At 47.5% G+C, this 26,315-nt stretch overlaps 1 long non-coding RNA gene across 1 annotated transcript in view; it reads right to left on the bottom strand.

Annotated features, from left to right (window-relative positions):
* The window catches only part of LOC138472351 (uncharacterized), a 301,900-nt gene extending 275,791 nt beyond the window's left edge, over positions 1–26,109 (bottom strand). Inside the window, exon 1 of the long non-coding RNA XR_011268587.1 lies at positions 25,789–26,109. This is a non-coding gene — a long non-coding RNA (uncharacterized lncRNA). The remainder of the gene's footprint in view (positions 1–25,788) is intronic.
* Positions 26,110–26,315: the final 206 nt, after the last annotated feature.

The following is a 26,315-nucleotide window of genomic DNA, read 5'->3' as shown; positions in this document are numbered from 1 at the left end:
TTGATGTGAAGACGCTGTCTGTGGCTGCAGGACTGCATCCGTCCATTGATCTGCTGCCCCAGGACCAGGAATCAATAATGTGGAGCATGACCCTGCATCTGTACCACCACAGACGGACGTCCTGACCATGACTGGCCCTGTTAGGGGTCATCCCCCCTCCAGACATTTGGGATGCAACAACGCCCACAATCGATGCACTCACCTGCAACACCACAGAGCTACCCATATCTGATTCACCACCAGAGCCTAAGGCTTCCTTGTAGGCAGACTCAGACTGAGTCTGGGCCAGGATGGCCTGTAGCACCAGTGGAACTTCATGGGCTCCCACATCCTCCACTGCTGGTTGGTCATGGCTCACTATCCTGTTCCTTCTCCACCTCCTCCTCTGCATCCAGTGCCTCATTACCTGCACATGGACAGAAAAATAAATGAAGAGCCATGTAAATACCATAGCCCACACGCATAGGCATCACAATGTCGTCATGTAACACATCAACCTGCGATGTCACAAACTCCCACACCTACACAGTGTCAATGCAAGTAAAGGGTAGCATGAAAGCAGCCATGGACCTGTGTGGAATGGATAAATACAACCTGTAGTGCATGGTGCATAGAACCTGCTACACACATGGGCACCTGACTGGCATAGTTCACCCACCAACATCACAGATGTAAAAATACATATGCCATGTACCATAGCCATGCCTGATCTGTAATACTGCATGAGATGGGACTTGGTGACTACTGTCCCAGAGCCATGTGCAATGGATGTGACATGACATGACATGACATGTATATCGCAAATTCAATACACACAAGTGTCACATGGTGCAACGATGCAAGGGTGGTGGAATAGAGTGAAGCCAGACACACCCATCCCATGAGGCCAGCTCACATTAACATCACGCGAGTGAAGAGGCATGGCGAAGGTGAGACCTGGGGTTGGAAGTAGGAGTGGGCAGTGCAGTACATGGGAATGGCATACCAATTAAATACAATTACATTGTCATCAATGAAAATGCGGTGAGCTGGTGGAAGTGTATGTGCAGACATCAGGTGTGGTGTCAAAAGCTGCTAGAGGGTTGTAGGGATACAGTAAAAAGCCGCTGAGTGTGGAGTATGGCAGGGAGGCAGTGCATGGGTACAACTAGTGGCTCAGAGGCCTGTGTCGGAGATCATAGTCTGAGCAGGTGACTAGTGCATTCTCTCAGTCATCCAGGTCTCCAGTAGGGGAATTGAGATAGAGAAAGCAGAACACATGAGGAAGGATCATAAGTGCACCCAGACCCAGAGAAGGTTCACCTCCAGTGCCATGGAGGCAGGGAGGCTGTGACATGGGGGAGGAACCAGCCGAAGATAGACATTAACCACCAACTAATTGCTCTGAGAAGTAACTGACCCTGAGGGAGTAGGAAAGGGATTATCAAATACCATGAGAAGGAAGCAAATTGGGAAGATGGAGTTGAAGGCCCTGTGGACAATGCAGAGCAATTGGAAATGAACAGTCATAGCCACTGGGAGCCAGTGCCATCATCACAGTACCAGTACTAGGGAGACACAATACCTGGCACCAAGATAAAAGGACACTCCCCACTGTCCAGGTCAGGATGAGTTGCAGGGGGAACAGTGAAGAGAGTAGAGGCGCAGAAATCTGGGAATTGGCCGTTGCAGTACCCCACCATAGGTATCACCAGTCCTCTGGAGACACTGAGCTACTGGGGGAATGAGAGGAAAGGAGGAATCCCCCTGAGGAGGTGCCGCTGGCAGGTTGACCTCTCAGAGACGTCAGAGATGTGCGGAGAGAAGGTGAGCGTGGAGTGCAAGATTTTCACAGGCTATCCACCATCACTGTTTGGAGCAGGAAGAGGGCCAAGAGAGCCTGGACAGAGTGACATGGAAGGAGTGAGCAGGTGTGGTGATGGGGTTTGTCACCGTGTGCAGCACATTGTGCGCATGCAGTCTGCAGGTCAACATGCACGTGTCAGTCCACCTTGACATGGTTCACCCATTGCAGTCATGCAAATGCAGCCAGAACTGCCAGACAACCAACACACTTCATCCAAGCAACAAACACATGACCTGGACACACACGCATCACCACTTACCAGACATTCCCTCATAAATTGGCAGGTCTCCCACGCCTTGAATCTGCTCCACATCAATTATAGCACCTAAGATTTCCTCCTGTGGAGTGAGTTCTTCATCCTCTTGTGGCGACCTACCTCCAGTCACCAGAGTAGAGGCATAGTTGGCACCCATCTTACCTTTGGCTTGGCGCCAGAGGTCATGCCAACACTTCATTGCAGTAGTAACTGAGCGCCTCTCATGGCCCAAGGCGTTAATAAGGTCTGCAACATACTGCCAGTGGGCCATACGCTTGGCAGGGGTATGTGTGCACTCTGCATGCACAAGCATGTCGTGTTCGTGTACCTGCACGTAGTCCACGAGAACCTGGAGCTCCTCATCACTAAAGCTCCTCTTCCTCAACATGCAGGTCTCCTGTGCCGTGCCTTGGGACTGAGCCTGTTTGCCTACTGCACGCTTTGCCTTCTTACGAGGCTGTGCAGACCCCGAGTGGCTGGGACCACTTGGGTCAATAGGGGCTGGAGCACTGGTGGCCAGGGTTCTGGCCTCACACACTGATGGTGTGACTGTAGGTGCCCTTGTAGGTGGCTGTACCTGGGTGCTGGTGCCATGATGCTGCACAGCATGTCCGTTCCCCTTCGATGCACGGATAGCATCTGCCCCTGCGTCTCCGTAGACAAAGGCGGGGAGCACCACAGGCATAGCTGGATGACCCGGAGACTGGGTGGTGGTTGCTACAGCTGTCCCTGCAGCTACCTGACCCTGGAGCGTGCGTACAGCAGGTGACACTGCTGTATCTGGACCCTGGGTGCCATGACGCTGCACAGGATGTCCCTTCCCCTTCTATGCACGAATAGTATCTGCACCTGCGTCTCCTTGGACCGGGGTGGGGAGAACCACAGGCATGGCTGGGTGACGCAGAGGCTGGGTGGTGGTTGCAACAGCTGCCACTGCAGCTTCCTGACCCTGTTGGGTGGGGGGCATGGCTCTCCCTGCACGGACCAGTCACCTCCGCCACCTCGCACACCTCCAGAATATACGAGAGAAACACTGGGCACACCTTGTTGGAAATAAAATAGATTTGTATCTAAGTTATGTAGATGTATTCACTGTTCAACATATAGTGTTTGAGGTGCAGGGGAGAAGTGCTCAGCCTTGGTATCTAGGCTGGGGAACGAAACAACAAAGAAAGATTTCCTAATTAGGAAACCTGCGTCCCCTGCACACTTTCAGTCTGGCCAAGGCCTTAATATGTATATAAATGGATTGGTCTAAAGTCAGAATTACCAAGATGGAGACAACTGACCTGACTAACCTCTAATTTAAAAAGAGTTCTGTTGAATTTTGACAATATATGACCTCATGTGGCCAAGGTAATTTAAACAATAGCACATATTACATTTGACAATTTTTGAGTTTTGTTAATAAACAGTCAGCTTTTATTTGTTGCAACTGGCCCAACGCGTTTCTAGTTAATCTTACTCTTCATCAGGGGTATAAATTCATTTTCATACAATTTCTACAAAAAAAGAAAACATTTAAGTGTACATTAGGTGTCTCAGTATATGAATGTTCACATAACACAAAGAGATATTCAAAAACATTCATCACATTAGATCATAACAGTTATTCCAAGAGATGGCCGATAGCCGCTCTGTGTATGGTAACTCTTTAACAATTCAACATATAAGCAATTAATGCCAATCCTCCCCCCACAAGGCTTGAGCCTACTTCTAGGGGTATACGAATCAAAACAAAAGGAGAAGTATTTTCTGATATACCATGTTTGGATCAAATGGATCCAGTCTGAATGATGATGAATTATTCATTAGTGCTAAACTGAGTTTCATCTATTACAATTTAGTTAATGGACGTGGCACTCGGTCTTAGTAGCTTACCTAATTGCTAATGGAGAAGTACATGTACTGTGGGCTTGCCACTGCCCGGAGCCCCTGATAATTGCAGTTATCTGTGCGACATTTGAGTGAAAGTACCCTATTAGTTTACCTCTAGTATATCCCAATATAAAGCGAAATATGTAGGGTGAGAATGGAAACGTACCAAAAATGGGGCACGTAAGGCGTCCAATTTCAGGAAAATAGGGGGCGGTTGGAAGATTCTTGTTCACTAGGACCAGCTAATGGTGATGTGTAGGATGTAACAGGTAGGCGTTGCACTATGTTGAAAATAGTACTGGGTCCTAAAAAATGGAGGTAAACAGGCTAAGTTAAAATCTAAATATATATGTCCTTATTTAAAGGGAGGCCTAAACGTACAGTGTTCTGCAATTAAATTGCTTTTATCCTATGTCCATTCCAGTCCCCAAAGGTTCTAATGGCAAAGTCCAGTGGTCATCATGTGGCCGTAGGTATATTAAGGAAGGTGCTGTGAGGTCCTGAACCAGAGTCCAGTCCTTGGTGTAAACAAATTACAGAAATAAGGGTAAATATAAGGTAAGTAAAAGGTAATTATGTATAACTAGTAAGAGTCTCCTATGAAGTGCAATCCCTAATTGCTTACTAGTGTTCTGTCCAGTTGGATCCTTGTGCGGTAGCCCAGGACGTCTGAATTAAGGAGCTTCAGGAGCTGCGTCTGCCTTAAAGCAAGATGCGGCTTGTTTATATGTAGTCCGCCGTGCGTGGCGTCACTCACGCATGCGCGGATGACATCCTGCTATGGATTGTATTCGCTCAGGCCATTGGAGAATGTCATGACTACGTCATCTGCGCATGTGCGGATGACGTCAGATGTATTTGGAGTTTGTTAAATTTGGATTTATATTGCGCGTGTGCGACATGGTACCAACAGAAGGGGGCATTTTTTCCAAAACTCTTAGATATAGGAAATGGAATTTGTCTTGGCTAGGTGTATCAGTCTGTGAAGGAGAAATCAAATTACAAGCCTTAATTAGTGTCAAAAACATTAAAAAATGGGACATCAATTTTTAACTCAACTTTGGTGCCCAGTATAGCCAAATTGTGGAATTTCTAACTTTTAAACAGAAGTTCACACTGTTCTTGTGGTAGGGTCCTCAACCCCACATCTAGACTATGGCTCACACAGATGGTCTAGTTTCAGATCAAATTGTAATACAGGTAGGTTTGCACTCTGCTGCCACAGTTATCTTTTAAAATAACATTACATTCAGCAATGTATCAGTCTAATACATGTGCATCTATATCCCTGACCCTCAAGTAGGGTGTACAGTCTTTTGCCTGAAAGGTGTACCTTCCTTAGGACAGTTTCTACAATATTGCTCAAGATAGTAAGAACATAATATGCATTATATATATATATATAATATATATATATATATATATATATATATATATATCACAGTTCTGTATAAGCTAGTGTCCAAAAAATGGATAAACATTTATTATCTTTTTTTCGGCAACACTGTGCTACGTAATAGATACATGCTGATATATATGTGTATAGTGGCTAGATTGGAGTGTATTCCCTAGAATAGTGTCAGAATTCAGGGAGAGTTCAGAGTACAGAATTCTAATGGTGTAACAAACGTCCCCTTACGGGTGTCTTTTTACAAAAACGGTCCTAGATAATACTCATTCATTCCAAGAGGGGTCATGGCATCCAATTTATGATTCCAAAAGAGTTGCCATTGGGCTAGTAATTTTGGTAAGTTACCTCCCCGAGTTAATGGGTGTAGAAATTCCAAGATCACTACTTCACCTGTGTGATGTTGTGTTTCTGGTCCCTGTAGTGTCTGAACACTGGTGATTTGATGTTTTGAGTCCTAATGCAGGACTTATGTTCCATCCACCTCTCTTTTGCCTTTCTGTTAGTTTTCCCCACATAGTATTTACCACAGGGGCAGCGGAAGGCATAGATCACGTTGTTTGTGTCACATGTAGCGTAGTTCTTGAACATGATTTTCTTGCCTGTGTTGGGGTGTCTAATGTGATCACCTTTGATGATGTTATTACAATGTTTGCAGTGAAGGCAGGCAAAGGTGCCCAATTTCTGTTTACGAAGGGTGGTCTGTGTTGGTATTTTAGGTTTCTCTGCTTTTATCAGCACGTCTCTCAAATCTTCCTCTCATGTATGACATCATTGGTGGATCTGGGAACAGTTCTCTTAATGAGTTATCCAATTTAATCAAATCCCAATTTTTGTGTATGATCCTCTTAACTTGAAAGCTGGCTTGAATATTTGAGCGTATGGATCAGATTCTTTGTTTCCTTTTTGGTGTTGCTTTGTAGTACATCCTTCCTGTCTTGGGCATTTGTTCTCACAATGGCCTTCTTTATGGTTTCCAAGGGGAAGCCTCTGTCTAAGAACCTTTTCTTCCTGATTTCATATTCCTCTTGTAACGTATCAGCGTCTGATGATATTCTTTTGAGCCTGAGAAGTTGGCTGTAAGGTAAGTTCTCTTTGAGATGCTTGGGATGGAAACTATTGTGGTGTAGACAGCTATTGACATCGATAGGTTTTCTATAGATTCTGGTTTTGAGTCCCATGCCTGCTCTTTCAACTGTTACATCTAAGAAATTAACTGAGGGTCTTCCAATCTCAATTGTGAGACTTATCCTCTCATTGCAACCATTTAGAAATTCACAAAATTGTAGTAATTCATTTTCCGTGCCAATCCATATTTCAAAAATATCATCAATGTATTGTTGCAAACATTTTATTTTGTCCTTCCATTGTTCATTCTCCAGTACATGAGTTCTTTCAAATTTATGCATGAAAATATTTGCATAAGATGGGGCTACAGAAGAGCCCATGGAGGTACTCGATGTTTGCAGGTGGTATTGTCAATTGTGTCTGAAGTAATTGTTGTAGAATATGATATTAATCAGCTCCAGTGCGAATACCTTATGTATGTTGACATCTTGATGTGTAAGCAGGCACCATTACAGTGATTCGATTCCCTCGTTTTGTGGGATTGAGGTGTAGAGGCTATTTACATCCATAGTAAAGAGAATAAGATTTTCTTCTGTCAGGTTAAGTGAATTGATTACTCTCAACAAAGGAGTGGTATCCTTGAGGTAAGCTGGCATATTCACCACTAATGGTTGTAGTGCTGTGTCCAAGTAGACAACCAGTGGTTGGCATATACTGTCAGTCCCTATGACAAGTGTTCAGACAGGAGGATCTTTGGTATTTTTATGAACCTTAGGTGATCCGTAAAACACAGGAGTTACTGGATATTTTTGGATGAGAATGTCTGCTGTTTATCAGTGATCCAATCTATGTCAGATGCTTTGTCCACTGCTGTTTTAACAGTGTTTTTGATTCCCATGATCGAGTCCCCTTCTAGACGCATGTAGGTCCTGGTGTCATTCAGGAGTTTAGAGCAACCTATGTTGTAGAGAGTGGTGTCCATCAGAATCAATGCTCCTCCCTTGTCTGCCTGTTTGAGAGTTAGACTGTTATCCTCTGCCAATTGTTTGATGATTAGTAACTGATGTTTGCGAATATTACAGGTTTTGGGAGGGTCATATTTGAGTCTTCTGAAGTCTTTAGTTGTTTTCTGTTTGAAGAGATTTATGAGTGGATGATTGACCAGAGGATGAAAACTGCTTTTGTTTTTCATTTCTAGAAATTTGGATTTGGCTTCTGGTTTTAAGTTGGCCTCAATGTTGTTGAAAAACACTTTTAGTTAAATTTTTTGAATCAATTTAAATAAGTTCACTTCTTCCTCAAAAAACAAGGTGGTATTGGTAGGTATAAATGATACTCCTAAATTGAGGGTTTCCAATTGGGTTGTAGTCAATGGTTTGGAGGAAATATTGATAACTAAATGTTGGTTTATTTCTTTTTCTGTCGAAGTTTTCTTCTTTCCTCTTCTTGTCTTCCGTCCCCTAAAAAAGGTTGTTGTGGAGGATGTAGTCGTGTGTCTGTAGATATCCCAGCTGTTGGTTCTTCATGCAGACTTATCGTAGGAGGATTGGTACTAGCTTCCGGTCTCTCTTCCAGTTCTGCACTGGTTACATCACTGCTGTCTGTGTTGTTATTGGTATGAAAGGGTTGTCGTGGTGGTCTCCTTGGTGTAGGTCTGGTGTTGCGTAAAACTCCTGCCAAGTGTAGACAATGTCCCTTGCGTAATCCAAGGTATCCCGTCTGAATTTTCTAATTTTACGCTGTTCAATGGGCCTCATTACGAGTTATGCCGGTAAGGGAAAAATGATGCCGGTATGTAAATACCGGCATCATTTAACGTCCCGAAGCATTCTGACCCACAAACCCGGTATTAACGGCACCGTTATTTACGATGCCGCTAATAGCGGCATAGGCGCGTACACGTGCCTCCTCAGGTAGTAAATACCGGCATGCCGGTAATAGGGGGCAATCACAACCCATGCAAACATGCAAACACCGGCACCGCGAACACGGTAATAACGGGCTGCATGATGCCGGAAAAACAGGCATCGCGGACCACCAGCAAACAGCAACCAAGATACAAGGCAGCTGCCACAGGTGCACACAATCCCCACAGGTGGAGTCAAAGGAGGCTGTGCCAGTATGAACTGAGCACACCCACACACCACAACCCTCCCCACAGGTGTAGGCAATGCAGATTGGCCCAGTACAAAAGGAGCACACCTACACACCACACCCCTTCCTACACCAAAATGCTACCACTAGCATTTGCAATCATGGCGCAGGAGGACATGCCTATACTGCTACAACTACAGCAACAACAGCAACAACAGCAACAACAACAACAACTACAGCAGCAAGAACAGGCAGCACAGAGGAGACGCAGGAGGAGAAGGAGGGTGAGACAGGCCCAGCAATTACCACGAGCGCAGCCACCAGCGCCTCGTAGGCAGCCACCAATCCCTCGCACCAGACCAAGCCCATTCAACCTAACCCCTGAGCAGATCCACACCCTGTACCGGTTGGACCGTGACACCATCACCACCATAGTGGACATGATACACAACGACATTGCCAGCCACATACAAATACGCACTGCCATCCCCCCACTACTGAAGGTGGTGTCTGTGCTACACTTCCTGGCCACAGGCACCTACCAACACACAGTGGGCCAGCTGCACAGCATTTCACAACCACTATTCTCACGCATGCTGAACCAAGTGCTTCGTACCCTCCTGAAGCATGCAAGCACCCACATATCCCTACCACGGACTGGCCAGGAGATAGCTGAAACCAAAGTAGGCTTCCATGCATTGGCCGGCATGCCCAATTGTGTTGGTGCCATCGACTGCACCCATGTGGAATTGGTAGTCCCCCATGCCATAGAGGCGGTGTACTGCAATCGCAAGCAATACCACTCCATCAATGTGCAAATGGTAAGTGACTCCAGCAAAATCATCACCCATTGCTGCGCCAGATTTCCTGGATCCACATATGATGCCATGGTACTGCGCAACTCCACGCTACCCCGTCACATGGAGCGACATGCTGGACCACGTGCCTGGCTGCTCGGTGAGTTGCACAACAGGCCCATGGCCATGCTGTGGGGTACTCATGTGTGCGGATGCAGAAGGGGGGGATAATACACCTGGGTGGGAAAGGGGGGGGGATAGTGCACCAGGGTGGGAAAGGGGGGGTAGTTTACCAGGGTGGGAAAGGGGGGTTAAAAGTACACCTGGGTGGCAATAGCCAGTGAGTGGAGAATGAATGCAGAGCTAAACACTCCTCACCTAACACAGCCAAACGGAAAATGACACATCACTGGGCCACATATCACAAATAATGCAAATGGATGACAACAAGTAAGAGGCACAACCGGGGCACCATGATGATGGCAAGCAATGCATGACTGAATAGGATGGCAACTGTGTCAATGCAGCCAGTGTGACCATGCAAAGAAAAGAGTACACAGCATGAATTGGAGGCTAAACATTGTTGCACTGCCACAGCACATCTGCCTCAGCATGCATGATTACACCCTGCATCATCTATTCAACCCCATCCAGTGTTCCACACCTCTTTCCAGTATACATCCAATATAGGTGACTATTTGGTACACGTACAGGGACATTTGCATGCTCACACCTAATAGCTGCTGCCATGACCGTGCTCCCTGAAGGTGTCAGTTCAGAGTGACACACACCTATTTGTATCCGCTTGCAGGTGATGGAGGATATCCCTTGAGGCCGTGGCTACTTACCCCTGTGCGGAACCCGCAGAACAGCCATGAAGAGGAGTACAATCGTGTGCACACTCGTACCCGTGTCATGATTGAGCAGACCTTTGGCCTGTTGAAGGCGCGGTTCCGCTGCCTAAGCAGGTCTGGTGGGGCACTCCTATATAGGCCTGAGAAGGTGGCAAAGATCACCATGGCCTGTGTCATGCTGCACAACATGTGCGTCCGAAGGAATGTACCACTGCCACCTGACATTGACATGCATGGCCCGGGTGAGGATGAAGGGGATGGAGACGGAGGCGAAGGAGCCCCCTTGCCAGTACGTGATGTACGGGACGGCCATGCTGTACGCCAAGCACTAATTGACGAATACTTTTAAGACACAGGGACCATGAATGACTTTTGTCAATCAGACACTGGGCCAATGTGAAAATGCACAAAGGGAATGTTGTAATTTTGAGACTGAACACCGTAACACATTAAATGGATGCACACAAAAAATGACAATGTCCAGCCATGGATTGTTCTCCAGAAAACTTGTGTATTATATGAAAGTGCAAAACTGTGCCCACTCCCCCCTCCCACGGTCCCTCAACAAACTCCCTCACCCGCCCCACAGACCCCAGTGAACAGCCCAACAAACTCCCTCACCCACCCCACAGACCCCAGTGAACAGCCCAACAAACTCCCTCACCCACCCCACAGACCCCAGTGAACAGCCCAACAAACTCCGTCACCCACCCCACAGACCCCAGATGTCCCCATGTGTGCAACAAACAGTGTTGCCTTCAACAATCCTACTCCTCACATTTCTTCCATTTTTCAAAAAGTCACTTTTTGGCGACTTTCAGGTCTGGGGGTGCCATGGCCATGCACCGTGCACTCCTGCGCGTTAAGCGAACGGGGCTTGATTGGACAGAGGTGGAAGGTGTTGACGTGGTTGAGGTGTCAATTGTCAATCCTCTGTCAGACCCATGGTATGGCTGCTGCACTTGCCTGATGTTGGCTAGTAGGGCCTCGGTCAGTGACCCCATGCACTGCCTGAATGCAGATGTGGACGCCTCCATGGCTGCTGTATTTGCGGCAATGGCCGTGGCTATGGCCTTCATGGCCTCATTACCGGCAAGGACCTGTTGCCGCATTATCTGCAGCATCTCGTCTTGACGGGCCTCCACCCTTGCCAGACGGACCTCAAAGGGGGTTTCTGTCGCAGGTGTACCGGTGGAGGGCTGGGTGGTGGAGGGCTGGGTGGTGGAGGGCTGGGTGGTGGAGGGCTGGGTGGTGGCAGGCACCTGCGTGAGGCCCTCATCCTGGGCACTGTCGTCCCCAAATATGCCGATGTCCGAGTCCCCTAGGTCGGAGTCATGGAGACATGGGTCATCTAGGCTCTCTGTCTCCGCAGGGGGGGAAGGGGGGGCCAATGGGTGTTGGGCTGGGCGATCCCGAAATTTCTTCGGCCTCTTCAACCACCTCTGTGGACTGGACGTCCGTGGTGGCCGGCGGTACAGCTGGCACTGTCGCAGCAGGTGCCCCCTGCAGGGATGATGCCTTGCGTGGCACACTGGGAGTGGTCAGAGGAAATTTTTTGGAGGAGGGGGTTGTGGTGTCCCTGGTCCCCTTGCTTGCACTGGATGTGCCTGGCCCCCTGTCCTGGGTTCCACCTTCCTCATCGGTGCCTGGGGGATAGAAGAGATGCAGGTCATCAGTGAGATTGCCAAATGGCAGCTGTGATTTGTGGCAGTGTTATATCTTGATACATTCAGGCATGATTTCATTTCTGTTGTGTGGCATTTGGTGTACTGAGGGGACATGTTGGCAATGATTGCATGGCTGGTGGCAATGGATTGTCTAGGTGTGGGGGGGACACGGGCATGGATGGGTTTACAGATTTCACGCAGCATGCGTGTGGTGCAGGGGGTGGCAATCAATATTCTGTTGGTGAGTTGATGTTGCCTTGGGTATGGGAATTGCCTTGCCTATTCTGACTCCCACCTCACTTGTGTCACATCATGTTTTGTTATAGGTGGATGTGATGGTTCACTCACCTTCCTCTGTTGTAGTAGCTGCCCTGTACTCCTGCTCTCCAATCCCCTCGATGGATTCTGGATCGATGAATCCACTTGCAATCTCCTCCCATGTGGTGAGCTTAACAGGGGAGTGTGTGCCACCGCCTGTCGCCATTGCGGTCCTCTGGTTCTCCGCAAGGATCTTCCGCACACGGAGGCGGAGGTCGTCCCAGCGCTTTCTGCAATCCCGGACACTCCTTGGGGTAACCCCCACTGCTGTTACCCTCTGCGCAACCTCCTGCCACACCTGTTTTTTATGCGTTTGGGCCGCATGCTTCAGGTCCGTGCTTCGGATAATGTCAGCATGCTGTTGTAGGGTGTCCGCTAGCATTGTCAATTCTGCATCTGAGAAGCGCTGCTTCCTCTTCCTTTGTTTGCTTTGTTTGCTTTTTCCGGTGGCCTTTGACATCCTGGTTCTGTTTTGGCACTCAACAACACGGATGTAGTGGTAGTAATGGAGGATGGCAATGGATTGTGTTTTTAAAGATGGCCGCCGGCCCATTTCCCGTTCCTGCGCGATGACGTAATTTCCGGGTCTGTTTTTTGCGAACACGGTAATACCATGGTGGTATTACCGTGCCGGTATTTACGGGTTAGTGTGAGGCGGTAGCGCAATGGGCGGGCCCCGCGATGCCGGTATAGGTGGCTTGGAGGCCGTTTACCGGCATGGCGGTGTTGCCACTACCGGCATGGGGGAACGCGCGTGCTCGCGCACTCGTAATGACCCGCTATTAGCGGGTTCATACGTGTACGGACCCGCTCATTCCGGCATGCCGTTAATGAACACGGTTTTACCGGCATACTCGTAATGAGGCCCAATGTCTTTCTTGTATCCTTCTAATTTTTAGTTGGTATCTTCCAAAATTTGTTTCAATTCAGCTCTAGTCTTTAATTTTGACAGTTGTGTTGATACATCGCCTATCTCCTGTTGTAGATTCTTAACAGACTTAGAAAGTTCTTCAATAGTTAATAGGATTAAATCCAAACAGCATTTATTAGGGATTTGTTCCCACCTAACCACAAAATCCTTATTTTCTTTGCAGGGAGTTGGTCTGAGATAAATCCTAAGGCATCTCGGTATCCGTTTTGATCTATAATATTGCGCAAGGGTTGTTGCATGCAATTTCTGTGATATTTCCCATCTTATGAGTCGATCAAGTTTCTGTATTAGGCAATCTGGATTTTCGTTAATGGAAGTTTCCTTACTTGTGTCCTTTATGAGGCCCAGAATTCTTGTTGCCTCTTCTTCTGAAAAAGCCAAAGTAGTGGCTGCTTTATCCATAAGTGAACCTATGGTTGAAAATGACTTTCTAGGGTTAGGGTGCTCGTGTCAAATGTAGATACCAACCCGTGATGAGAAACAATACTAGAATGTACGAGGGAAACACTTAGCACACCATGTTTGCTGAATGTAATGTTATTTTAAAAGATAACTGTGGCAGCAGAGTGCAATCCTACCTGTATTACAATTTGATCTGAAACTAGCCCATCTGTGTGAGCCATAGTCTAGATGTGGTGTTGAGGATCCCTACCACAAGAACAGTGTGAACATCTGTTTAAAAGTTAGAAATTACGCAATTTTGCTATACTGGGCACCAAAGTTGAGTTCAAAATTGATGTCCCGTTTTATGATGTTTTTTACAATAATTAAGGCTTGTAATTTGATTTCTTCATCCCAGACTGATAAACCTAGCCAAGACAAATTCAATTTCTTACATCTAAGAGTTTTGGAAAAAATTGCCATTTCTGTTGGTACCATGTTGCACACACGCGATATAAATCCAACTTGAACAAACTCCAAATACATCTGATGTCATCCGTGCATGCGCGGATGACGTAGTCATGACATTCTCCAATGGCCTGAGTCTACACAATCCATAGCGGGTCGTCATCCGCGCATGTGCGAGTGACGTCACGCATGGCGAACTACATATAAACTAGCCGCATCTTGCTTTAAGGCAGACGCGGCTCTTGAAGGTCCTTAATTCAGACGTCCTGGGCTACCGCACAAGGATCTAACTGGACAGAACACAAGTAAGCAATTAGGGATTGCACTTCATAGGAGACTCTTACTAGTTATACATACTTACCTTTTACTTATCTTATACTTACCCTTATTTGTGTAATTTGTTTACACCAAGGACCGGACTCTGGTTCAGGACCGCACGGCACATTCCTTAATATACCTACGGCCACATGATGACTACTGGACTTTGCCATTAGAACCTTTGGGGACTGGAATGGACATAGGATAAAAGTAAGTTAATTGCAAAACACTGTATGTTTAGGCCTCCCTTTAAATAAGGACATATATATTTAGATTTTAACTTAGCCTGTTTACCTCCATTTTTTAGGACCCAGCACTATTTTCAACATAGTGCAACACCTACCTGTTACATCCTACACATCACCATTAGCTGGTTCTAGTGAACAAGAATCTTCCAGCTGCCCCCTATTTTCCCAAAATTGGGCTCCTTGAGTGCCCCATTTTTGGCAAGTTTCCATTCTCACCCTACATATTTCACTGTATATTGGGATATAATAGAGGTAAACTAGTAGGGTACTTTCACTCATATGTCCCACAGATAACTGCAATGAACTTCTGCACAGAGCAGGGGCTCCAGGCAGTGGCAAGCCCACAGTACATGTACTTCTCCATTAGTAATTAGGTAAGCTACTAAGACCGAGTGCAAAGTCCAGTAACTAAATTGTAATAGATGAAACTCAGTTTAGCACTAATGAATAATTCATCATCATTCAGACTGGATCCATTTGATCCAAACATGGTATATCAGAAATGACTACTGCTTTACTTTTGATATGTATACCAGTAGAAGTAGGCTCAAGCCTGTGGGGGTGAATTGGCTTTAATTACTTAAATGTTGAAGTATTAAAGAGTTACCATACACAGAACGGCTATCGGCCATCTCTTGGAATAACTGTTATGATCTAATGTGATGAATCCTTTTGAATATCTCTTTGTGTTATGTGAACAGTCATATACTTAGACACCTAATGTACACTTAAATGTTTTCTTTTTTTGTAGAAATTGTATGAAAATGTATTCATGCCCCTGATGATTAACTGATGATTATGTATGCCCCTGGTAAGATTAACTCGAAACGCGTTGGGCCAGTTACAACAAATAAAAGCTGATTGTTTATTAACAAAACTCATTGTCAAACGTAATATGTGCTATTGTTTAAATTACCATGGCCACTTGAGGTCATATATTGTGGAAATTCAACAGAAAAATGTTTTGAATTAGAGGTTAGTCAGGTCAGTTGTCTCCATCTTGGTAATTCTGACTTTAGACCAATCCATTTATATACATATGTAGGCCTTGGCCAGACTGAAAGTGTGCAGGGGACGCAGACCTCGTACACCTCCGCCACCTCGGGTACCTCCGCCACCCCGCCCACCTTTGCCTCCCTTCCCACTAGTTGCCCTCCCAGTCATGGCACAGATGGATTGGTGCAGTGGGAGGTGCAGCTATCGACTGTCCCGGGCAATTTGAGTGAGCGGGCAGTGTACGTGATGTCAATCGTACCAGTGTGCCCCAGCAAGGCTCAATGTAACCCTTGGGGAAAAAATAAATGAGCCACGTAATGCACAGGCACCCCAAATATGAAAGAAATGTGTATGCAATCCCTCGGCAGCCAACGTGTACAGAAAAAACCTAACGCAGTATGCTGTGGCACCCAGCAACACAAAAAATACATACGCGAAAGACACATAAGCTACAGTGATGTTAAATAAGGTGTTACACGACTCACAGTGGCACCCACAGATTGCAAAATGCATATGCAACAAACCGTCAGCCCCAAAAGTACATGTGCGTGTGCGCGGAAGCAATGTCCCACCAAAAGAAGAGGCTCGCACACAGTGAAGAGATCGCGTGAAAATTAGTCCACACGTCCGTCCGCTATAACTCGGCAAGCATGTGATGCTCTCCTGCGCACTACTTTATCCGGATCCTGAATGCCACGCCCAATGTTTAGCGTGTGTTACGTAAGTTACACGCTTAGAGCCTTTCCTCTGATTTCACGCTAACGTGCTGTTTCCACACGTGCAGAGTCACTCTGTTTCCGGCTGGCCACGCGAGTAACATGGAAGACCCATGCTCCTGCCTACAAGCCAATTTATCTGCCTCCAAGTGCCCAGAGCGGCCTCCTACAAGCCATCTGCTGCTGCCTGCCCACTGTGTGGGCCTGCTGCTCACCTGCCCTGCAATTTTGGTGCCTGCGGACAAGGCATTGCCAGAGCTCCTGTCGTTGGACCTGTGACCACATCTGCTGATCCAGAAGACTCCCGACGTGCCAGACCACCGCTCCACAGCCCAGCACCAGGACCACCTTGCCCACCTACACCTTCGTCTGGGGTTGCCATGTCTGAAGCAACATCATCCAAGGCAAGTGGCAACCCCCCGGCAGCGACACAGAGGGTTATCAGCTTCTCAGCCAGGGAAGTTGACATCCTGGTGGACCAAGTCCTGGTGCATTATGATGCCCTCTTCGCCGGACCGTCGCAAGTTGGCAAGGAAGGGCGGACGAAGATCTGGCCGTCATCGTGGGTGCCATCAACAAGGAGGGGCTGGTACTCTGTGACTACATCCATGTCCACAAGCGCTGGGAGGATTTCAAAGCCAGGACCCGCGTCAAGGCCCGGCGTCTTGTCAACGCTGGCATGGACCAAGCAGGGTGCGGGGCCCGGTTGACCAACCACAACATGCAGGTCCTGGAGCGGTTCTACCCGGGGCTGTACGCCCAGGTTAGGGAACTCTGTCTGGAGTCGACTGGTAAGTGTCCATGTGTACTTGTCCACCATAGTGCATGTGCATATTGATGTATGGGCGGAGTGTGCACCTTGGCCTTATGTCTGGTATGTCTCTTGTACATATGTCTGTGTGCATGTCCCATACACTGCTGCATGTGTGTCCATTCCAGCATGTGTGACATCAATGGCGTCTCAGTTGCAATGTGTGATGCACCGCAGCATCTAACAGCGTGCGCATGGTTGCATACATGTGTCTCGACGTTGCCATGTGAGAGGTGTGACACATGTGTGCCTTTGGCAACATCATGGACATGCATGGTGTACATGTGCATGTGTCTGGGAAGTGAGTGTGTGACTGGCCAACAATCCTGGATGGATGTTACTGGAACATTTGAATGTGTGCTTGACTCTTGCTGCCAATTTTAGCTTTAGTGGACTCTGACGTGATAGTTATGTGGCCTGCTTCATTAATGTCAGATGATGGGTGTGGATACAATGTGTATGCCCCATGATGCATGAGGGACATGCACAATATTGAGGTGCTGACAGTGACTTGTCCAAGGATGTGATTGTCTGTTGTGAAGGACACACATAATTGTGCATGTGTGTTAATTGCACAAACCGGTGTGTTGTGAAGGGTGATGATGGTTGTGACCTTTGCCAGTGCAACTCATGTACATTTCTTTTGTGCAAAACAGGCATATGTTCAGTTACCTGATGTTTGTGTTCTATGTCTCCCTATCCAAGCGACGATGAAAGAAGAGGGCGGAGAAGGCCCTGTGGAGCAAGGCAGCAGGGATGCCTCCACCAGGCACAAACACAAGGACCAGTCGTCCTCCCAGGTACTGTCATCTTCCGGGAGCGAGGAGGCTGGTGACGCATCAGGGCCAACGTCCGCAGCTGCTGAGGATAAGGCCAAGAGGGCGAAGGTGGAGGAGGATTCCTCGGCAGTGGGAGGGACAGATGAGCCCGCACAGGGGCAAGGCACTGCGGAAGATGGTGGGGAGGCATCCAGGTTGGCGGGGGAGGAGGAGGAGGCCACATCAGCCCAGTCCATGGGACCCGGAGGTGGTGATGATGTAGGTGTGACTGATGCAGTCCAGACTCAGGGGCCGGAGGCAACGCAGGTCGTCGTGAAGGTGCCTGTGGTTCTTTCTACCCCTGGGCCTGTGACTGCATCAGTATGCACCTGCGGGCATGCCTCAGGCCGGACCCATCCGCAGATGGCAGATTTATCCATGCAAACGGATATACCAATACCTGCGGATGAAGCCATTCGGGACCGGGTGGAACCTTTGCTAGCCGGTATCATGAGGCGTACAGCCAACATCCGTGATGAGGTGCAGTCTTCCAATCGGGGGCTTGCACGTTTTCACAATGAGGTCTGTCATCTCTTGAACTGGCTAGCACAGTTCCTGGTCTTGCAATGGATCCCGGGGCTGGCCACTTATATGCTCCCCTCCTCGTCTTCCTCCTCTGTGCGCCAGTCATCGTCCCTGCTGTCTTCCGGCCCAGATACCACCAGGGCCCCCTGTGTATCTGTCCCAACCCCGGCAGCCAGTCTGGTGGAGATCACATCCCTGCCAGAGTCGGGAGTCGAGGTAGAATCAGCAGATGTGATCACCACAGCAACAGGAGTCATGGCAATGGAGGAAGAGCAGGCACCAAGGAGAAGGGCACGTGCACAACAGCCCCGGAGGTTGTCATCATCCGGGAGGCTGTCCTTGATGCACAGGCACCGGGCATATTGGCAGCAGCAGGCTCAGAGTAAGAGGCAACAGGACTCAGGGCTTTCAACAGCAGAGGGGCAGGTATCGCCCATCAGGCAGGAGGCAAACGTGGACCTCGCAACAAGGATGTCTTCCGTGTTGGAGCATTTGGGCCAGCGGATCAGGGCAGAACGGGTGCGGGCACAGGAGGCACGACTCAACATGGCCAGGGTGGAGAATTCACTGCGTTGGGCAGAGAGGCGGGCGGAAGTCATTGAGGAGACTAGCAGGGAGTTTGAGAGGAGCATGGTGGAGTCCCTGCAAGCTCTCGAGGGGGGGAAGCGGAGGCCCGCCTAGTGGAAGTGGACACAGTGTTCGATGATGCACTAGCGGAGACTATGAGGGAGCATGGGGAGGAGAATGACTAGCCCGCTGCCATTGTATATGGTTCTATACGTGTAGTTCATTTATTTTTCTAATTATTTTGGAGTTCCTGGACTTTGCTCCACATTTTTTACATAGTTCTTTTTTAATGGTATTTTTTAAGATTGTAAGACATGTTTTGGGACAATGGACCATGGTTGTTTGTAAATAGTTGGATTTTTCCTGGATAATTTTTTGTTCACCATGGAGGAATGGTTTTCTTTTCATTTGTGTTCCTTTTTGGACTTACGTTGATGGACATGGACCACATGTTTGAGTTTTTCATTTTTAACATCCAATTTATTTCAGTTTTCACAATCTTGTGTTTTATTTAATTCATGCTGGTTTTATATGTTGTTTTTACAGCGTCTGACTTTAATACAGATTTTTTTAATATATTTTTTAATGTTGAAATCAAAGTGGTGTCTGGTCTCGATGGTTTAGTACATGATTCACTCTTCCTTGATTCAGTTCTGTGTCCCTGCGACCAATGCTGTTCATGTGTGTCCACACATGAATGCATGTGTGATTTTGGAATTCGGATGCCATGGGGCATGTACTGGAGAGCATGACCAATGGATGGCTGTTGAGGTGCACCGGGAGTGTGCAGCGTGTGGTGGCATTTGATTTGACATGTGCTGCATGAATGTATATTGATCCAAAGTGTTCTGGGGTGGGGGGTGTCCAATGAGACGGGGCCTGCCTGCAGGTTGCCGTCACTGGTGGTGGTGGGGGGACATGAGGCGGGGCATGCCTGCAGGTTGCCGTCACTGGTGGTGGTGGGGGAACATGAGGGGGGCCTGCCTGCAGGTTGCTGTCACTGGTGGTGGTGGGGGGACATGAGGCGGGGCCTGCCTGCAGGTTGCCGTCACTGGTGGTGGTGGGGGGACATGAGGCAGGGCCTACGTGCAGGTTGCCCTCACTGGTGTTGGGGTGGGGGACATGAGCTGGGGCCTGCCTGCAGGTTGTCGTCACTGGTGGTGGTGGGGGGACATGAGGCGGGGCCTGCTGCAGTTTGCCATCACTGGCGTAGGTGGGGGGCCATGAGGCAGGGTCTGCCTGCAGATTACCGAAACAGGTTGTGGTGGGGGGACATGAGGCACGGCCTACCTGTAGATTGCCCTCACTGGTAGTGGTGGGGGACATGAGGTGGGCCTGCCTGCAGGTTGCCGTCACTGGTGTTGGGGTGGGGGACATGAGGCAGGGCCTGCCTGCAGGTTGCCGCCACTGGTGCTGGGCTGGGGGGACATGAGACGGGGCCTGCTTGCAGGTTGTCGTCACAGGTGATGGGGGGACCCATGTGGTGTGGGCTGCCTGCAGGGGTGGTCATGTGTGATGGGGTCCCATGTGGTGTGGGCTGCCTGTGGGGGTGGTCATGGGTGATGGGGGTCCCATGTGGTGTGGGCTGCCTGCAGGGGTGGTCATGGGTGATGGGGGTCCCATGTTTTGTGGGCTGCCTGCGGGGGTGGTCACGGGTGATGGGGGTCCCATGTGGTGTGGGCTGCCTGCGGGGGTGGTCACAGGTGATGGGGGCTGGGATGTGGCTGCCCCGTGAGGAGGGGTCATCTTCCAGGGGATTTGTGTGTGTTTTGGGGGATGTGCACTGAGTTTCCGCGCGATTTGGCTGGGGTGCGAGTGGAGGGATCACGTAGGTACTCAGCGCATACCCCGGATGCACCTCTGCCAAATCGCATGGAATCTCATTGCGTACCCCGGACGCACCACAGCCAAATCATGTGGAAACTCATTGCGTACCCCGGACGCACCCCAGCCAAATCGCGTGGAAACTCATTGCGTACGCCAGACGCACCACAGCCAAATCGCTTGGTAACTCATTGCGTATCCCAGACGCACCCCAGCCAAGTCGCATGGAAACTCACTACATAACCCGGACGCACCCCAGCCAAATCGTGTGGAAACTCATTGCGTTTCCCGATGCACCACAAAATTTGGGAAAATGTGTGAATTCTTTTGCGTCAATCGATAAAGCCCAGGCATTCCTGAAAAAGGTATTTGACAAGCAGGTTTTTGGCCAAGTTGGAAGAAGCAGGTGCTGCTCTGCCAGCCGCTCCTCATGCAATAGGTTCCATAACGATAGATATCAATGGAAACAAGATGAAAGGAAGCCCAACCCGTTTTTTCCTTCGAGAGGAAGAGGAAGAGAGTGAGGTTGGGGACATGCAGAAAACCAACACCAAGCTAACACAGGTGAGAGTAAAGGCGCAAGTGCAGATGTCAAACGCACAGACTCCCGCAGTAGGGGCGAGAGTAGCGCAATGTATAGAAAAATGGCAAGTTTTCCATGTAGATTTGCAAGCCAGACCAAAACAAGAGAGATGGCCAAATGCACTAGTTCAGAGCGCAGCAGACACAGAGTTGTTAGATGCGGAAACAAGAGAGCTAGCGTGTAAAGCAGCCATAGTCCAAGCATGAGATACGATGGGGAGTTTTGTAAGCAACATGTTCCTAGTGAAAGGGCACCACAAATTAAGACTGATTATACATTTAAGAGAACTAAACAGTGTTGTAGTATACAGACATTTCAAGATGGAGGGCATATATCTCCTGAGGGACATTTTGCAGCAGGGGGGCTGGCTAGCCAGAATAGAGATCAAAGATGTGTTACTGACCATACACAATACAGTAGAAGAACAAAGGTTTATGAGATGTGGGTGGAAGGGCCAAATATGGGAGTTTACATGCCTACCCTTCGGGCTAATATCTGCCCTGTGGTGCTTCACAAAAGTGATGAAGCAGTGGTGATCTTCCTCAGGGAACAAGGGTTCAGGCTAATTATTTATCTGGACGACATGCTTAATGTGTCAAGACAATATACACAAGGGGAGCGTCCTGTCCTCCAAATTGTAATCGCAATCATTTCTTGCAAAAATTATTCAAACCTTTGTAAAGATAACAGTGGAACAAAACCCACGTTTGTATCACTGAGAGAAATCCATACATACACAGAGATTGGTTACATCTGTATATTTTATTTGGCTGTAGATGTAGGTCGAACTTATTTTTAAAGAAAAAAGGTGCCGAGAGAGTATGTAAGAATGTTTTTTTAAACAAGACATACAGTCAAATAGACACAGATTTAGTTATCTGTACAATGCTGTACCCATAAATAATTGACCTTTCTAATATTTCACCAACAGTAGTCAAACAAGTGAAATTATTAAGAACTTAGTGGGTACTTTCTGCAAAGTATATACATTACATCCACTGTTTTTAAATACAACATTGCGAACATAATGAGCTGAAAAGCGTGCATGAAAGATGCATATACTTCATGCTGATACACATTAGAAACCTGGTGTACTCATGACTATGTACTGCACTTGTCAAAAAACAAGGTGAAAGTCTTTAAGTACTGTCTTCTTGACTAGGAGCAGAGTCCCAGGTATCTGGTGTGTGGTCCCTCCAGGGGTAAAACGGAGACCTCTAGGTAAGGTCTACCAAAGCCTGGCAGTGAGGGATGACCAAGAAAATGTATCAAGACAGGAAAGACAAGGAACACGTGGACCCAACTTAAGATCTCCTACAGCAGTTGGGGTTTCTAGTACACTGGGAGAAATCTATATTACAGCCAGAGCAGGACATGGAGTTCCTGGGCTTCAGGAGAGACACAGTGTAAGGGACGTTGAGTCTCCCCTTGACCAAAGAAAACAACATAAAAAAGAGATAAGGAACACGCTAGCGAAAAAGATGATGTCATTGAGGGAGATAGCCAGACTAGTGGGATGCCTGGCGTCTTCAATTCAGGCAATCTTCCCAGGTGTGCTCCACTACAGAGCCCTCCAGAGATTAAAGATCCAACACCTCGGGGGGGGGGGGGCGTATCTTCTGAACAAAGAATACCCCTCATTCTAGAGGCAAGAGAGGAGCTGGAGTGGTGGTTAGAACACATGGATGCCTGGAATGGAAGAGCAATATTTGGCTCATCCCCAGACATGGTGATAAAGTCTGATGCCAACAGGTGGGGATGGGGAACCAGATGTGGAGATCTGTCAACTGGGGGCAGATGGTCAGAAGAGGCCTTCACATAAACTGCCTGCAGCTCATAGCAGGCTCATTCGCTGTGAAATGCTGGACACAGAAGAGGGCACGATGTTGCGTTCTCCTCAAGATAGACAACGTGTCAGCAGTCCGATATATAATCAGACTGGGAGGCACGAAGTCAAGAATGCTAGCATTGTTAATTGTTAGCGAAGGAATGTTGCCACCTTTGCCTACAGAAAGAGATATGAGTGACAGCAGAGTATCTTCTGTGCCGACAAAACAAGATTGCCGACTGGCACGCCAGATTCCTCATGGATGCCAGCGATTGGAAGCTGGACGAGAGAGTTTTTCCAGAAATTGCTGACGAGATGGGGTCCATGTAGGACAGACCTCTTTACGTCGAGATTGAACAGGCAAATTGCTTGGTTATTCAGTTGGAGACTGGACCCAGAGGCAGAAGCAATGACCACATTCCTGCAACAGTGGGGTCTGAGCACGAAATATAGCAAGGACACTGGCTCAGGTGAGCAGACAGCAAGTATCCATGGTGCTGATTACTCCAAATTGGAGGAGGCAAGCATGGTTCCCGGATCTGTTAGGGATTCCCAAGTTAACCTGATAGCTCAACCGAGATTTGAATTAATAGTGAGGGACCCTTAAAGTGGAGGTCACCCATTGGTGAAGGCAGACAACTTCAGTTACATTGTGTGGGCAATTTCAGGGAATCCTGGGCTAGGCTGGGAGTATCGGACGAGGCTGAACATATTATCGAAGAGGCCTGGGGGCCTGGGACCAGGAAAGCATACAGATCAGCCTGGACAACATGGCACAATTGGTGCATGGAAATGAACATACATTCCACTGGAGCAGATGTGGTACAAGTAGCCAACTTCCTGGCACAGTTAGCAGCATAGGTCAAAGCGTATAAGATGATTAACACAGCCCGTTCAGCTATTTCAGTGGGACACCCAAAGATAGATGGACTGCCAGTGGGAGAACATCCACTAATTTGCAGACTTCTGAAAGGTATTACAATAATTAGACCCCCAGGGCAAAAATATGACCAGGTATGGGACATAGACAAGGTCCTAAGAATGCTGACATCATGGCCAGATAATGATGAGCTAACGAGAAAAGCATTATCAGCCAAATTGACTATGCTTCTATGCTTACTGTCATGCAAGAGGGTATCAGATGTGAGAGCATTAGAGGTCAATAGGAAAACCTTATCTCCACGGGGAATAACATTCCATATAGTGAGAACAAAAACATTGTTGAGATCTGTGTCATATGAAGCATTCTCTGATCACCCTAAGCTATGCCCACCCAGTAAGATGCATTTCAGTATACGAGTCAATGACTAGAGAGTTGCAACCCAGACTGGTGGCACGGTAAATCATCGTCTTAAGGAACCCTCTCGGGGCAGTGGCGTCAGCTACACTAGCAAGATGGATCAGATGCGCCATGTCCCAAGCGGGAGTAGATACCGATTGTGAAGGGGCCCATTCAGTGAGAGGGGAGATGGCCTCAAAGGCCTTTCAGGCAGGGGCCAGACTAGAAGACATTATGAAGGCAGCAGACTGGTCGAAAGAGTGAACTTTTATAACATTTTTTTTCAAGGCAGTAGAAAAGGTGGCAATATTAGTGGTAAGTAAGCTTTGAACAAGCATGATCCAAGTCTCTGGGGCTTGACATAGAATTCAGATTTTCCACACATACGTTACAGAAAGTCATAATTCTATTAAAGACACGAAGGCGAAGGATCATCCCACCCGAGTAATCGAATTATGTATTGTATAATGGGATGTTTTGATGTAATGTCATGATTGCAAAGTGATGATTCATTTGGTTTCATTCATATGTCGATTGCCCACCCATTCTGACCTGAAGCCTGAAATATGGTTTGTTTGGCAGTTTCCATGGCGAATAACAAGCTAATAGGTTAATGAGGTTTTGATTCAAGGGAACAGTTCAGCGGTGTTTGCCGGTTGTAATGTTAGCTACAGTTCTGAAATGATCAGCGAAAGAAAGAGGAATAAGATGGTGGACAGGATTTATAGGGATTGACAGAGACTTTTGGTTTATTAAGGTCACATGTTTGGAAGGACCAATAACACTAAGGACTACAAAAACTCAAAACATATGGAGATTGTATTTTTTTCGCATTTTGTATGTTACTGTTATTGTTTAATGATGCTGCTTGAGAAGTAAAGCTGATAGTCAAGCATAATCCTTTGCCTCCATGTCTTTTATAGAATTATGGCTTCCTGTAACGTATGTGTGGTAAATCAGAATTGTGAGCTTCATGTAGAATAAGAAAAGTGTCATTTGGTGGTGGAATGGCACTTTTTAAATTAAATTCTTTATTGTGTTTTAGTTCTGGCTTTAGACAAAATTGCACTTTTCTTATCTGCTCCATAGTATGTGCCTATATTCATATAGAACAGCAGGAAGGACATTTCTTGTTTTACATGATGTTCTATCTCTCTCTGTTTATGAGAGATGATTAGCTGAGCCTTCGTTTTTTTAGACACAAAAGTTATTTATCCACTTTTTAACTTCCCCGTCTTAAAATACGTATCCTTCAGTCACATGCAAGATGATAGGCAAATACAATGTTCTCTTTTCTACTTTAACATACCTTTAATTCCGTATTCCTAAAATGTTCGGACATAAATGGAAATGATGCTATTTTTCAGTTGTATAGAAGCAGTTCTGTCAACAACTACATTCAAGTTTGTGTGTTTTGCTGTGGCCGACGTGCAGAATAAAATTGAGGTCCGTGGAACATGTAGCCCAGGTGAATCGAGGTATTGAAATGAGAGGTCGTTTTCTGCTGAGATGAACAGCCCACGCGCCGTCCTGCACTGCCCCCTCTGGTGGACGGAGCGCCGCTTTGAGAAAAAAAAACGACGCTTTCTAGAAGAGTTCGCAGTTTTAGCGTAGCGGAGGAAGTCTTAACACGTTTCTCCTGCTGCGTCCTCCAGCGACTGGGCGAATTGTGTAGGTCAGAAAACGTGAGGTAACAGCAGAAATATTCTGCGTATTCTGCTCGGAGAAGGGGGAGGGGGAGTTGCAATGGTCGGAGGAGAATTGAATTGCAAATTAGACGAACGTGCAGTGTAATCATTTACTAGCTAGCCTGACTGGAAGTTGTACCGAGGGCCA

Source organism: Ambystoma mexicanum, chromosome 8 (assembly GCF_040938575.1).
Source record: "Ambystoma mexicanum isolate Mex_15411 chromosome 8, UKY_AmexF1_1, whole genome shotgun sequence".
In the NCBI taxonomy this organism is placed as follows: domain Eukaryota; kingdom Metazoa; phylum Chordata; class Amphibia; order Caudata; family Ambystomatidae; genus Ambystoma; species Ambystoma mexicanum.
Note: the sequence above shows the minus strand (reverse complement) of the source record. Positions and strands in the feature narration are given on the sequence as shown.